Source organism: Crinia signifera, chromosome 12 (assembly GCF_055691185.1).
Source record: "Crinia signifera chromosome 12, ASM5569118v1, whole genome shotgun sequence".
NCBI lineage: Eukaryota > Metazoa > Chordata > Amphibia > Anura > Myobatrachidae > Crinia > Crinia signifera.
The window spans coordinates 49,013,006-49,028,059 of record NC_139228.1 but is presented as its reverse complement, the minus strand read 5'-3'; positions in this window follow the sequence as shown (position 1 = coordinate 49,028,059).

Genomic DNA, 15,054 nt, shown 5'->3' with positions numbered 1-15,054 from the left:
TGCAGTGTCATAGAGTGATAGATAGTGAGAGATAGAGAGATAGAGAGAGATAGTGACAGAGAGTGATAGAGAGTGCTATATTTTGTGTCTGCTGCCCCCACCTTTTGTGCTGATCACTATATCTGAGGTGATCAGCAACTTTTTGGGGTGCAGAGGTTTTTTTTTTTTATATATACCTGTCAGTTGCTGCCAGTTGCACTGTCAGTTGCACCAAAGGTTGTGCACCTGCTGCCCCTCACTGGTAATCAGTGTCGCATCACTGATCACCTTTTTTTTTTTTTGAGGGTGCTGTGGGGTCTTTTTTTAATTTTTTTTTTACACACACTGTGATTTTGTGGGTGTCCTGTGGCCACTGTGCGCTGATCAGTGACGTACATCACTGATCAGCTTTTTCGGCACAGGGTTGATCTATTTTTTTTTTTTTTTTATCAAATTCCTGTTGCCTTTGAGCGCTGTTCAGTGACGGACGTTACTGACCAACATCTGTGCTCAATTTTTGGCGCAGGACCTTTTTTTTTTTTTTTAACCCCTTCAATTTTTATTTTTTTAACCCCTTCAATTTTTTTTTTTTTTTATTGGGATCAAATTCCTGTATAAAGTATTTTTTTTTTTCTGCACTACATACACACTACACACTACATACCCCCCGGGTTGAAATAAAGCTTGTACCCCCCCCCTACACTATACACGTGTTGAAACATTTCACTACCAGTAACACAAAAATAAAAATGGCATCCCAAATGTCATCCCAAATGTCATCCCAGTCATCCAGAAGAATGTATTCAGCGGAGGAGGCATATGCCATGCTTGCCTCTGACTCTGACACAGCCAGTGAGGCAAGCGGGGAATTTGAAGGATTCGTCTTAAGCTCCTCTTCCTCCTCTGGTGATGAGGGACCCCCTCAAAGACGCCCCCGTAGAGCAGCTGAGACCCCCCCCCAATAATTGATCTCGTATGGACCCCACCACCAGACAATTTTGAGCCCCAGGTTCCTGAGTTTTTGGCCATCCCAGGAATCCAATTTGATTCCACAGGTCTCAGAGAAATTGACTTTTTCAAATTATTTTTCTCTGATGATTTTATAAATTTAATGGTGGACCAAACTAATTTATATGCCCAGCAGTTTATTGCTCAAAACCCCACGTCATCATTTGCTAGGTGGACCCCTGTAGATGCAGTAGAGATGATGACGTTTTGGGGTCTGGTGTTTCATATGGGCATAGTAAAAAAGCCAGAAATTAGGCAATATTGGAGTACAGATGTTCTGTACAGCACCCCATTTTACCGTATGGCCATGACTCGGGCTCGTTTTGAGATGATCCTTAAATTTTTGCATTACAACGATAATGCACAGTGCCCACCCAGAGATGATCCCACCTTTGACCGGCTATTCAAAGTCAGGCCGGTCATTGATCATTTCAGTGCCAAATTTGCAGAGATGTACATCCCTGAAAAATTTATTTGTATTGACGAGTCCCTTATACATTTTAAAGGAAGGGTTAAATTCCGCCAGTACCTTCCCAGTAAGAGGGCAAGGTATGGCATAAAAATGTATAAGCTGTGTGAAAGCACCTCAGGGTACACCCACATGTTTAGGGTATATGAAGGGAAGGATTCAAGAATTGAACCGCAAGAATGCCCCCCCTCCCTCGTAGGTGTTAGTGGAAAAATTGTCTGGGATTTAGTGCACCCCTTCCTGGATAAAGGTTATCACCTCTATGTGGATAACTTTTACACTAGCATCCCCCTGTTTAAGGCCCTTGGTTCAAGAGGTACAGCAGCTTGCGGTACTGTGCGCAAGAACCAAAGAGGCCTCCCAAAATGCACATTGCCCAAGTAATGAGAAGGGGTGAAAGCAGGGGAATATGCACCGAAAATATGTTGTTGGTCAAATATAAGGACAAGAGGGATGTCCTTATACTGACAACAATTCACGGAGACAGTACCACCTCCGTCCCTGTACGAGGTACCAGTACCCACACCTCAAAACCTAATTGTATCCTGGATTACAATAGGTACATGGGCGGAGTGGATCTTTCAGATCAGGTACTGAAGCCGTACAGTGCCCTGCGGAAAACAAAAATCTGGTACAAGAAGCTGGCCGTGTATATCATCCAGATGGCACTGTATAACGCTTACGTGCTATTCCGTTCTACCGGCCAGAGGGGGACATTTATGCACTTTCAAGAGGAAGTCATAAAGGGCCTAATATTTGGGAACCAGCAGGCAGAGGGCCCCAGTACTTCTAGTACTGGCCCCCGTATTGTACCAGGGCAGCATTTTCCTGATGAAATCCCCTCCACTGGAAAAAAGGGCAGGACACAAAAAAGGTGCAAAGTTTGCTATAAAAAGGGAATAAGAAAGCAAACTATTTTCCAGTGTGACACTTGCCCCGACAAACCCGGCCTATGTATAAAGGAGTGTTTTAAAATATACCACACATCTATGGATTATTAGGTTCATAATTTCACCGTGCTTCGGGGGTCTTGCTAATGCCACATAGCACCCACCATTCATTCCACCAGAATCTGAGCCGCAAAATCCAAAAATCACTCCTTCCCTTCTGAGTCCTGCCATGCACCCAACTGGTATTTTCTGGTCACATGTGAGGCATTGCCGTACTCGGGAGAAATTGGGGCACAGATTTTGGGGTGTTTTTTCTCCTTCATACCTTCTGAAAATGAAAAATTTTGAGCCAGAACTGCATTTTTGTGTAAAAAAATGTAATTTTTCATTTTCACTGCCCAGTTGTATCAAAATTGGTGAAACCCCTGGGGGTTTGAAATGTACACTATACCCCTAGATGAATTCCCTGAGGGGTGTAGTTTGCAAAATGGGGTCACTTGTGGGGGGGTTCCACTGTATTGGTGCTTTGGGGGTCTTGCTAATGCGACATAGCACCCACCAACATTCCACCAGAATTTGTGCTGCAAAATCCAAATATCACTCCTTCCCTTCTGAGTCCTGCCACTTTTTGGTCACACATGAGGCATTGCCGTACTCGGGAGAAATTGGGGCACAGATTTTGGGGTGCTTTGTCTCCTTCATTCCTTGTGAAAATGAAAAATTTTGAGCCAGAACTGCATTTTTGTGTAAAAAATGTAATTTTTCATTTGCACAGCCCAGTTGTATCAAAATTGGTGAAACCCCTGGGGGTATGAAATGTACACTATACCCCTAGATGAATTCCCTGAGGGGTGTAGTGTGCAAAATGGGGTCACTTGTGGGGGGGTTCCACTGTATTGGTGCTTGGGGGGTCTTGCTAATGCGACATAGCACCCACCAACATTCCACCAGAATCTGAGCTGCAAAATCCCAAAATCACTCCTTCCCTTCTGAGTCCTGCCATGCACCCAAATGGTATTTTTTGGTCACATGTGAGGCATTGCCGTACTCGGGAGAAATTGGGGCACAGATTTTGGGGTGCTTTGTCTCCTTCATTCCTTGTGAAAATGAAAAATTTTGAGCCAGAACTGCATTTTTGTGTAAAAAATTTAATTTTTCATTTTCACTGCCCAGTTGTACCACAATTGGTGAAACCCCTGGGGGTTTGAAATGTACACTATACCCCTAGATGAATTCCCTGAGGGGTGTAGTTTGCAAAATGGGGTCACTTGTGGGGGGGTTCCTAAATTTTAGCATCTTATGGTGCCTAGAAACCTACATGGTGCCTAAAAAATAATCTCATAAAAAGGAGGCTCCAAAATCAAGAAAGGTGCTCCTTCTATTATAAAGCCTGTAGTTTGGTCAACGTGCACACTAGGGCCACATATAGGATATTTATGAAAACAAAAGAATTGGGGGAATCAATTTTTAGTCACATTTCTCTAGTAAAATCTACGGTGTTCCTTAGAAAAATGTATTAAAATTACAAAACTGCAAAAAAAAAGAAATTTTAAAATTTCACCTACACAAATGAAAATTAAAAATTTTGAGCCAGAACTGCATTTTTGTGTAAAAAATGTAATTTTTCATTTGCACAGCCCAGTTGTATCAAAATTGGTGAAACCCCTGGGGGTATGAAATGTACACTATACCCCTAGATGAATTCCCTGAGGGGTGTAGTTTGCAAAATGGGGTCACTTGTGGGGGGGTACCACTGTATTGGTGCTTGGGGGGTCTTGCTAATGCGACATAGCACCCACCAACATTCCACCAGAATCTGAGCTGCAAAATCCCAAAATCACTCCTTCCCTTCTGAGTCCTGCCATGCACCCAAATGGTATTTTTTGGTCACATGTGAGGCATTGCCGTACTCGGGAGAAATTGGGGCACAGATTTTGAGGTGCTTTGTCTCCTTCATTCCTTGTGAAAATGAAAAATTTTGAGCCAGAACTGCATTTTTGTGTAAAAAATGTAATTTTTCATTTGCACAGCCCAGTTGTATCAAAATTGGTGAAACCCCTGGGGGTATGAAATGTACACTATACCCCTAGATGAATTCCCTGAGGGGTGTAGTTTGCAAAATGGGGTCACTTGTGGGGGGGTTCCACTGTATTGGTGCTTGGGGGGTCTTGCTAATGCGACATAGCACCCACCAACATTCCACCAGAATCTGAGCTGCAAAATCCCAAAATCACTCCTTCCCTTCTGAGTCCTGCCATGCACCCAAATGGTATTTTTTGGTCACATGTGAGGCATTGCCGTACTCGGGAGAAATTGGGGCACAGATTTTGAGGTGCTTTGTCTCCTTCATTCCTTGTGAAAATGAAAAATTTTGAGCCAGAACTGCATTTTTGTGTAAAAAATGTAATTTTTCATTTGCACAGCCCAGTTGTATCAAAATTGGTGAAACCCCTGGGGGTATGAAATGTACACTATACCCCTAGATGAATTCCCTGAGGGGTGTAGTTTGCAAAATGGGGTCACTTGTGGGGGGGTTCCACTGTATTGGTGCTTGGGGGGTCTTGCTAATGCGACATAGCACCCACCAACATTCCAAGAGAATCTGAGCTGCAAAATCCCAAAATCACTCCTTCCCTTCTGAGTCCTGCCATGCACCCAAATGGTATTTTCTGGTCACATGTGAGGCATTGCCGTACTCGGGAGAAATTGGGGCACAGATTTTGAGGTGCTTTGTCTCCTTCATTCCTTGTGAAAATGAAAAATTTTGAGCCAGAACTGCATTTTTGTGTAAAAAATGTAATTTTTCATTTGCACAGCCCAGTTGTATCAAAATTGGTGAAACCCCTGGGGGTATGAAATGTACACTATACCCCTAGATGAATTCCCTGAGGGGTGTAGTTTGCAAAATGGGGTCACTTGTGGGGGGGTTCCACTGTATTGGTGCTTGGGGGGTCTTGCTAATGCGACATAGCACCCACCAACATTCCACCAGAATCTGAGCTGCAAAATCCCAAAATCACTCCTTCCCTTCTGAGTCCTGCCATGCACCCAAATGGTATTTTTTGGTCACATGTGAGGCATTGCCGTACTCGGGAGAAATTGGGGCACAGATTTTGGGGTGCTTTGTCTCCTTCATTCCTTGTGAAAATGAAAAATTTTGAGCCAGAACTGCATTTTTGTGTAAAAAATTTAATTTTTCATTTTCACTGCCCAGTTGTACCACAATTGGTGAAACCCCTGGGGGTTTGAAATGTACACTATACCCCTAGATGAATTCCCTGAGGGGTGTAGTTTGCAAAATGGGGTCACTTGTGGGGGGGTTCCTAAATTTTAGCATCTTATGGTGCCTAGAAACCTACATGGTGCCTAAAAAATAATCTCATAAAAAGGAGGCTCCAAAATCAAGTAGGTGCTCCTTCTATTATGAAGCCTGTAGTTTGGTCAACGTGCACACTAGGGCCACATATAGGATATTTATGAAAACAAAAGAATTGGGGGAATCAATTTTTAGTCACATTTCTCTAGTAAAATCTACGGTGTTCCTTAGAAAAATGTATTAAAATTGCAAATCTGCAAAAAAAAAGAAATTTTGAAATTTCACCTACACTTTGTTTTAATTCCTGTGAAACACCTAAAGGGTTAACAAACTTCCAAAATGCTGTTTTGAATACTGTGAGGGGTGCAGTTTTTGAAATGGCATCATTTATGGGGGTGTCTCACATACAAGTCCCTCAAAGTCACATCAGAACTGAACTGGTCCCTAAAAAAATCAGTGTTTGAAATTTTCTTGAAAATTTGAGAATTTGCTATTCATATTGTAAGCCTCCTAGTGTCCAAAAAAATTAAAAGGAAGTTGAAATAATGATGGAAACATAAAGTAGACATATGGTCTATGTTAGTTATTAACTATTTTGAGTGGTATGATTATTTGTCTCACAAGCAGAAAATTTAACATTTTGCAAATTGCTAAATTTTCCATTTTTTTACGACATTTTGGTATTTTTCACAAAAAAACACAGACTGTATCGACCCAAATTTACCACTAATTTGAAGTACAATGTGTCACGAGAAAACAATCTCAAAATCACTGGGATTAGTAAAAGCAAAAAAAAGTTATCCCCACTTAAGTGATACATGTCAGATTTGAAAAAAAGGGCTCTGTCAGGAAGGCAAAAACATGCTGTGTCAGGAAGGGGTTAAATACGATATAACATATCGTAATGCCCATTACATATTTGACACAAAAGTGCCACTTACCATCATGCTCTTTTGCTAGGGGCTTCATGCTCGATGCCAAGGGGGCTTCATGCTTGATGCCATGGGGGCTTAATGCTCGATGCCATGTGAGCTTCATGCTCGATGCCAAGGGGGACTGAAATTGCTCATTGCCAAGGGGGACTGAAATAGCTTGTTGCCAAGAGGGACTGAAATAGCTTGTTGCCAAGAGGGATTGAAATAGCTTGTTGCCAAGGGGGACTGAAATAGCTCATTGCCAAGGGGAACTGAAATTGCTCATTGCCAAGGGGGACTGAAATTGTTTGTTGCCAAGGGGAGGGTGAAATGCTGCCGCGGCCCGCTCCGACAGCCGGATAGAGAGATCGGTGCACTGTCCGGCTGTTTAGTCAAACCGTCAAAGCAGGACTTTACGCCGCTATTTTCAAGTCTCCCACTGGGCCGCGAGCCAATAGGAGGTTGTGGTCCAGCATCCACCAATGGCGCTCCTGATTCTGATTGGCTACTGGACCGCAAGATCCTATTGACTCGCGGTCCAGCGGGAGACTTGAAAATAGCGGACAGACCTGCTTTGTGTCCTGACTCCTGCGCCACCTGGCCATGGCTCACACAGTTCACACAGCCGATAATGGGGCAGATGTATGAAGAGTCGTTATGTGCTTTATGCACATAGCACAACTTAATTCCTGTTATTACCACTTCCTTCTAATGTATGAAGCTGATTTTATCAAGTACAGATTCGGTGTGCTTTGTATAACGAAGATGCGCTAAAGTATACAGTATGCTTTTTTTCCCCTTACCCAAATGTATTATCCGTCTTTTGGATGATATCGCTGCTCTATTTGGCTGCTCAGTGCTGGTGTTATAGATGTTTTTTTGTTTTGTCTGTCCTTTGATTTGATTTTAACCCCTTCCCGACATTTGACGTACATTTACGTCATGGTCGGGAAGCACTTCCCGACACATGGCGTAAATGTACGTCATGGATTTAAACTGTCACCGCGTCTATAGACGCGGTGACAGTTTCAACATGTCTGCTGTCCCTGACAGCAGACATGTCCGTGCATGCCCCGGGGGGGCTGCGATGCCGCCCCCCCGTCGGCGATCGCTGTGATTGGCTGTTCAGTGTGAACAGCCATTCACAGCGTTTTCCTGTGTCACCGGCGAATAACGTTCGCCGGTGACACGGGATCAGAGGTGATTGGTGCTGTAAAGTACAGCACCAATCACCGCGGGGTGTAAGGGTGACACTGGTGTCACCCCACCTCACCCCGCCCGCCCCCAAAGGCCGTGATTGGTCCGTCGGACCGACGGACCAATCACAGCCAAGGAGGGAGATTTAAACTAACGGTGACTGCACTGCAGACGCCATTCCGGTCTGGAAAGCGTGCAGTGCGGTCACCGTACCCCCCTGCCGCCATACTGACCAGAAATACTTGCTGCAATACTTACCTGATCGCTGCTGATTGCTTCCTGGATCCTGTGCAATAATTGTGCCATACTGTGATATTGTGCTGCTGCACTGTATTAGTATTAGCTAGATAGATAGAGAGATAGATAGAGATAGATAGAGAGAGATAGATAGAGATAGATAGAGAGAGATAGAGAGAGATAGAGAGAGATAGAGAGAGAGATAGTGTCAGAGAGTGCTATATTTTGTGCTGCTGCAGTGTGATATAGTTATAGATAGAGAGAGAGAGATAGAGAGAGAGAGATAGAGAGAGAGGCCTACTGACAGAGTGCTATATTTTGTGCTGCTGCAGTGTGATAGTTATAGAGAGATAGAGAGAGATAGAGAGAGAGAGATAGAGAGAGATAGTGACAGATTGTGCTATATATTTTTTATATAACTGACTGCTGCCCCCTCCTTTTGTGCTGATCAGTATAAATTAACTGATCAGTAACTTTTTGGGGGCGCAGGTTTTTTTTTATATATAGATATACCTGTGAGTGCTGCTGCTGCAGTGTCATAGAGTGTTAGATAGTGTTAGATAGTGAGAGATAGAGAGATAGAGAGAGATAGTGATAGAGAGTGCTAAATTTTGTGTCTGCTGTCCCCGCCTTTTGTGCTGATCACTATATCTGAGGTGATCAGCAACTTTTTTGGGGGTACAGAGGTTTTTTTTTTTTTATATATACCTGTCAGTTGCACCAAAGGTTGTGCACCTGCTGCACCTCACTGGTAATCAGTGTCGCATCACTGATCACCTTTTTTTTTTGTGTGTGTGCTGTGGGGTATTTTTTTAATTTTTTTTTTTACACACACTGTGATTTTGTGGGTGTCCTGTGGCCGCTGTGCGCTGATCAGTGACGTACATCACTGATCATCTTTTTCGGCATAGGGTTGATCTATTTTTTTTTTTTTTTGATCAAATTCCTGTTGCCTTTGAGCGCTGTTCAGTGACAGACGTTACTGACCAACATCTGTGCTCAATTTTTGGCGCAGGACCTTTTTTTTTTTTAACCCCTTCCTTTTTTTTTTTTTTAACCCCTTCATTTTTTTTTTTTTTTAACCCCTTCATTTTTTTTTTTTTTATTGGTATAAAGCATTTTTTTTTTTTTCTGCACCACATACACACTACACACTACATACCCCCCGGATTGAAATAAAGTTTGTGCCCCCCCCTACACTATACACGTGTTGAAACATTTCACTACCGGTAACACAAAAATAAAAATGGCATCCCAAATGTCCTCCCAAATGTCCTCCCAAATGTCCTCCCAATCATCCAGGAGAATGTATTCAGTGGAGGAGGCATATGCCATGCTTGCTTCTGACTCTGACACAGGCAGTGATGCAAGCGGGGAATTTGAAGGATTTGCCTTAAGCTCCTCTTCCTCCTCTGCTGATGAGGGACCCCCTCAAAGACGCCCCCGTAGATCAGCTGAGATTCCCCCCCCAATAATTGATCTAGTATGGACCCCACCACCAGACAATTTTGAGCCCCAGGTTCCTGAGTTTTTGGGCATGCCAGGAATCCAATTTGATTCCACAGGTCTCAGAGAAATTGACTTTTTCAAATTATTTTTCTCTGATGATTTTATAAATTTAATGGTGGACCAAACTAATTTATATGCCCAGCAGTTTATTGCTCAAAACCCCACGTCATCATTTGCTAGGTGGACCCCTGTAGATGCAGTAGAGATGATGACGTTTTGGGGTCTGGTGTTTCATATGGGCATAGTAAAAAAGCCAGAAATTAGGCAATATTGGAGTACAGATGTTCTGTACAGTACTCCATTTTACCGTATGGCCATGCCCCGGACTCGATTTGAGACAATTCTTAAATTCATACATTACACCGATAATGCACAGTGCCCACCCAGAGATGATCCCACCTTTGACCGGCTATTCAAAGTCAGGCCGGTCATTGATCATTTCAGTGCCAAATTTGAAGAGGTGTACATCCCTGAAAAATTTATTTGTATCGACGAGTCCCTTATACATTTTAAAGGAAGGGTTAAATTCCGCCAGTACCTTCCCAGTAAGAGGGCAAGGTATGGCATAAAAATGTATAAGCTGTGTGAAAGCACCTCAGGGTACACCCACAGGTTTAGGGTTTATGAAGGGAAGGATTCAAGAATTCAACCGCCAGAATGCCCCCCCTCCCTCGTAGGTGTTAGTGGGAAAATTGTCTGGGATTTAGTGCACCCCTTCCTGGATAAAGGTTATCACCTCTATGTGGATAACTTTTACACTAGCATCCCCCTGTTTAAGGCCCTTGGTTCAAGAGGTACAGCAGCTTGCGGTACTGTGCGCAAGAACCAAAGAGGCCTCCCAAAAACGCACATTGCCCAAGTAATGAGAAGGGGTGAAAGCAGGGGAATATGCACCGAAAATATGTTGTTGGTCAAATATAAGGACAAGAGGGATGTCCTTATACTGACAACAATTCACGGAGACAGTACCACCTCCGTCCCTGTACGAGGTACCAGTACCCACACCTCAAAACCTAATTGTATCCTGGATTACAATAGGTACATGGGCGGAGTGGATCTTTCAGATCAGGTACTGAAGCCGTACAGTGCCCTGCGGAAAACAAAAATCTGGTACAAGAAGGTGGCCGTGTATATCATCCAGATGGCACTGTATAACGCTTACGTGCTATTCCGTTCTACCGGCCAGAGGGGGACATTTATGCACTTTCAAGAGGAAGTCATAAAGGGCCTAATATTTGGGAACCAGCAGGCAGAGGGCCCCAGTACTTCTAGTACTGGCCCCCGTATTGTACCAGGGCAGCATTTTCCTGATGAAATCCCCTCCACTGGAAAAAAGGGCAGGACACAAAAAAGGTGCAAAGTTTGCTATAAAAAGGGAATAAGAAAGCAAACTATTTTCCAGTGTGACACTTGCCCCGACAAACCCGGCCTATGTATAAAGGAGTGTTTTAAATTATACCACACATCTATGGAATATTAGGTTCATAATTTCACCGTGCTTCGGGGGTCTTGCTAATGCCACATAGCACCCACCATTCATTCCACCAGAATCTGAGCCGCAAAATCCAAAAATCACTCCTTCCCTTCTGAGTCCTGCCATGCACCCAACTGGTATTTTTTGGTCACATGTGAGGCATTGCCGTACTCGGGAGATATTGGGGCACAGATTTTGGGGTGCTTTTTCTCCTTCATACCTTCTGAAAATGAAAAATTTTGAGCCAGAACTGCATTTTTGTGTAAAAAATGTAATTTTTCTTTTTCACTGCCCACTTGTATCAAAATTGGTGAAACCCCTGGGGGTTTTAAATGTACACTATACCCCTAGATGAATTCCCTGAGGGGTGTAGTTTTCAAAATGGGGTGACTTGTGGGGGGGTTCCACTGTATTGGTGCTTGGGGGGTCTTGCTAATGCGACATAGCACCCACCAAAATTCCACCAGAATTTGTGCTGCAAACTCCAAATATCACTCCTTCCCTTCTGAGTCCTGCCACTTTTTGGTCACACATGAGGCATTGCCGTACTCGGGAGAAATTGGGGCACAGATTTTGGGGTGCTTTGTCTCCTTCATTCCTTGTGAAAATGAAATATTTTGAGCCAGAACTGCATTTTTGTGTAAAAAAATGTAATTTTTCATTTTCACTGCCCACTTGTATCAAAATTGGTGAAACCCCTGGGGGTTTGAAATGTACACTATACCCCTAGATGAATTCCCTGAGGGGTGTAGTTTGCAAAATGGGGTGACTTGTGGGGGGGTTCCACTGTATTGGTGCAACATAGCACCCACCATTCATTCCACCAGAATCTGTGCTGCAAAATCCAAAAATCACTCCTTCCCTTCTGAGTCCTGCCATGCACCCAACTGGTATTTTTTGGTCACATGTGAGGCATTGCCGTACTCGGGAGAAATTGGGGCACAGATTTTGGGGTGCTTTTTCTCCTTCATACCTTCTGAAAATGAAAAATTTTGAGCCAGAACTGCATTTTTGTGTAAAAAATGTAATTTTTCTTTTTCACTGCCCACTTGTATCAAAATTGGTGAAACCCCTGGGGGTTTTAAATGTACACTATACCCCTAGATGAATTCCCTGAGGGGTGTAGTTTGCAAAATGGGGTCACTTGTGGGGGGGTTCTACTGTATTGGTGCTTGGGGGGTCTTGCTAATGCGACATAGCACCCACCAAAATTCCACCAGAATCTGAGCTGCAAAATCCAAAAATCACTCCTTCCCTTTTGAGTCCTGCCATGCACCCAACTGGTATTTTTTGGTCACATGTGAGGCATTGCCGTACTCGGGAGAAATTGGGGCACAGATTTTGGGGTGCTTTTTCTCCTTCATACCTTCTGAAAATGAAAAATTTTGAGCCAGAACTGCATTTTTGTGTAAAAAATGTAATTTTTCATGTTCACTGCCCACTTGTATCAAAATTGGTGAAACCCCTGGGGGTTTGAAATGTACACTATACCCCTAGATGAATTCCCTGAGGGGTGTAGTTTGCAAAATGGGGTGACTTGTGGGGGGGTTCCACTGTATTGGTGCTTGGGGGGTCTTGCTAATGCGACATAGCACCCACCAAAATTCCACCAGAATCTGAGCCACAAAATCCAAAAATCACTCCTTCCGTTCTGAGTCCTGCCATGCACCCAACTGGTATTTTTTGGTCACATGTGAGGCATTGCCGTACTCGGAAGAAATTGGGGCACATATTTTGGGGTGCTTTTTCTCCTTCATACCTTCTGAAAATGAAAAATTGTGAGCCAGAACTGCATTTTTGTGTAAAAAAATGTAATTTTTCATTTTCACTGCCCACTTGTATCAAAATTGGTGAAACCCCTGGGGGTTTGAAATGTACACTATACCCCTAGATGAATTCCCTGAGGGGTGTACTTTGCAAAATGGGGTGACTTGTGGGGGGGTTCCACTGTATTGGTGCAACATAGCACCCACCATTCATTCCACCAGAATGTGTGCTGCAAAATCCAAAAATCACTCCTTCCGTTCTGAGTCCTGCCATGCACCCAACTGGTATTTTTTGGTCACATGTGAGGCATTGCCGTACTCGGGAGATATTGGGGCACAGATTTTGGGGTGCTTTTTCTCCTTCATACCTTCTGAAAATGAAAAATTTTGAGCCAGAACTGCATTTTTGTGTAAAAAAATGTAATTTTTCATTTTCACTGCCCACTTGTATCAAAATTGGTGAAACCCCTGGGGGTTTGAAATGTACACTATACCCCTAGATGAATTCCCTGAGGGGTGTAGTTTTCAAAATGGGGTGACTTGTGGGGGGGTTCCACTGTATTGGTGCTTGGGGGGTCTTGCTAATGCGACATAGCACCCACCAAAATTCCACCAGAATCTGAGCTGCAAAATCCAAAAATCACTCCTTCCCTTCTGAGTCCTGCCATGCACCCAACTGGTATTTTTTGGTCACATGTGAGGCATTGCCGTACTCGGGAGAAATTGGGGCACAGATTTTGGGGTGCTTTTTCTCCTTCATACCTTCTGAAAATGAAAAATTTTGAGCCAGAACTGCATTTTTGTGTAAAAAATGTAATTTTTCTTTTTCACTGCCCACTTGTATCAAAATTGGTGAAACCCCTGGGGGTTTTAAATGTACACTATACCCCTAGATGAATTCCCTGAGGGGTGTAGTTTTCAAAATGGGGTGACTTGTGGGGGGGTTCCACTGTATTGGTGCTTGGGGGGTCTTGCTAATGCGACATAGCACCCACCAAAATTCCACCAGAATCTGAGCCGCAAAATCCAAAAATCACTCCTTCCGTTCTGAGTCCTGCCATGCACCCAACTGGTATTTTTTGGTCACATGTGAGGCATTGCCGTACTCGGAAGAAATTGGGGCACATATTTTGGGGTGCTTTTTCTCCTTCATACCTTCTGAAAATGAAAAATTGTGAGCCAGAACTGCATTTTTGTGTAAAAAAATGTAATTTTTCATTTTCACTGCCCACTTGTATCAAAATTGGTGAAACCCCTGGGGGTTTGAAATGTACACTATACCCCTAGATGAATTCCCTGAGGGGTGTACTTTGCAAAATGGGGTGACTTGTGGGGGGGTTCCACTGTATTGGTGCAACATAGCACCCACCATTCATTCCACCAGAATCTGTGCTGCAAAATCCAAAAATCACTCCTTCCCTTCTGAGTCCTGCCATGCACCCAACTGGTATTTTTTGGTCACATGTGAGGCATTGCCGTACTCGGGAGAAATTGGGGCACAGATTTTGGGGTGATTTTTCTCCTTCATACCTTCTGAAAATGAAAAATTTTGAGCCAGAACTGCATTTTTGTGTAAAAAAATATAATTTTTCATTTTCACTGCCCACTTGTATCAAAATTGGTGAAACCCCTGGGGGTTTGAAATGTACACTATACCCCTAGATGAATTCCCTGAGGGGTGTAGTTTTCAAAATGGGGTGACTTGTGGGGGGGTTCCACTGTATTGGTGCTTGGGGGGTCTTGCTAATGCGACATAGCACCCACCAAAATTCCACCAGAATCTGAGCTGCAAAATCCAAAAATCACTCCTTCCCTTTTGAGTCCTGCCATGCACCCAACTGGTATTTTTTGGTCACATGTGAGGCATTGCTGTACTCGGGAGAAATTGGGGCACAGATTTTGGGGTGCTTTTTCTCCTTCATACCTTCTGAAAATGACAAATTTGGAGCCAGAACTGCATTTTTGTGTAAAAAAAATAATTTTTCATTTTCACTGCCCAGTTGTACCACAATTGGTGAAACCCCTGCGGGTTTGAAATGTACACTATACCCCTAGCTGAATTCCCTGAGGGGTGTAGTTTGCAAAATGGGGTCACTTGTGGGGGGGTTCCTAACTTTTAGCATGTTATGGTGCCTAGAAACCTACATGGTGCCTAAAAAATAATCTCATAAAAAGGAGGCTCCAAAATCAAGTAGGTGCTCCTTCTATTATGAAGCCTGTGGTTTGGTCACCGTGCACACTAGGGCCACATATAGGATATTTATGAAAACAAAAGAATTGGGGGAATCAATTTTT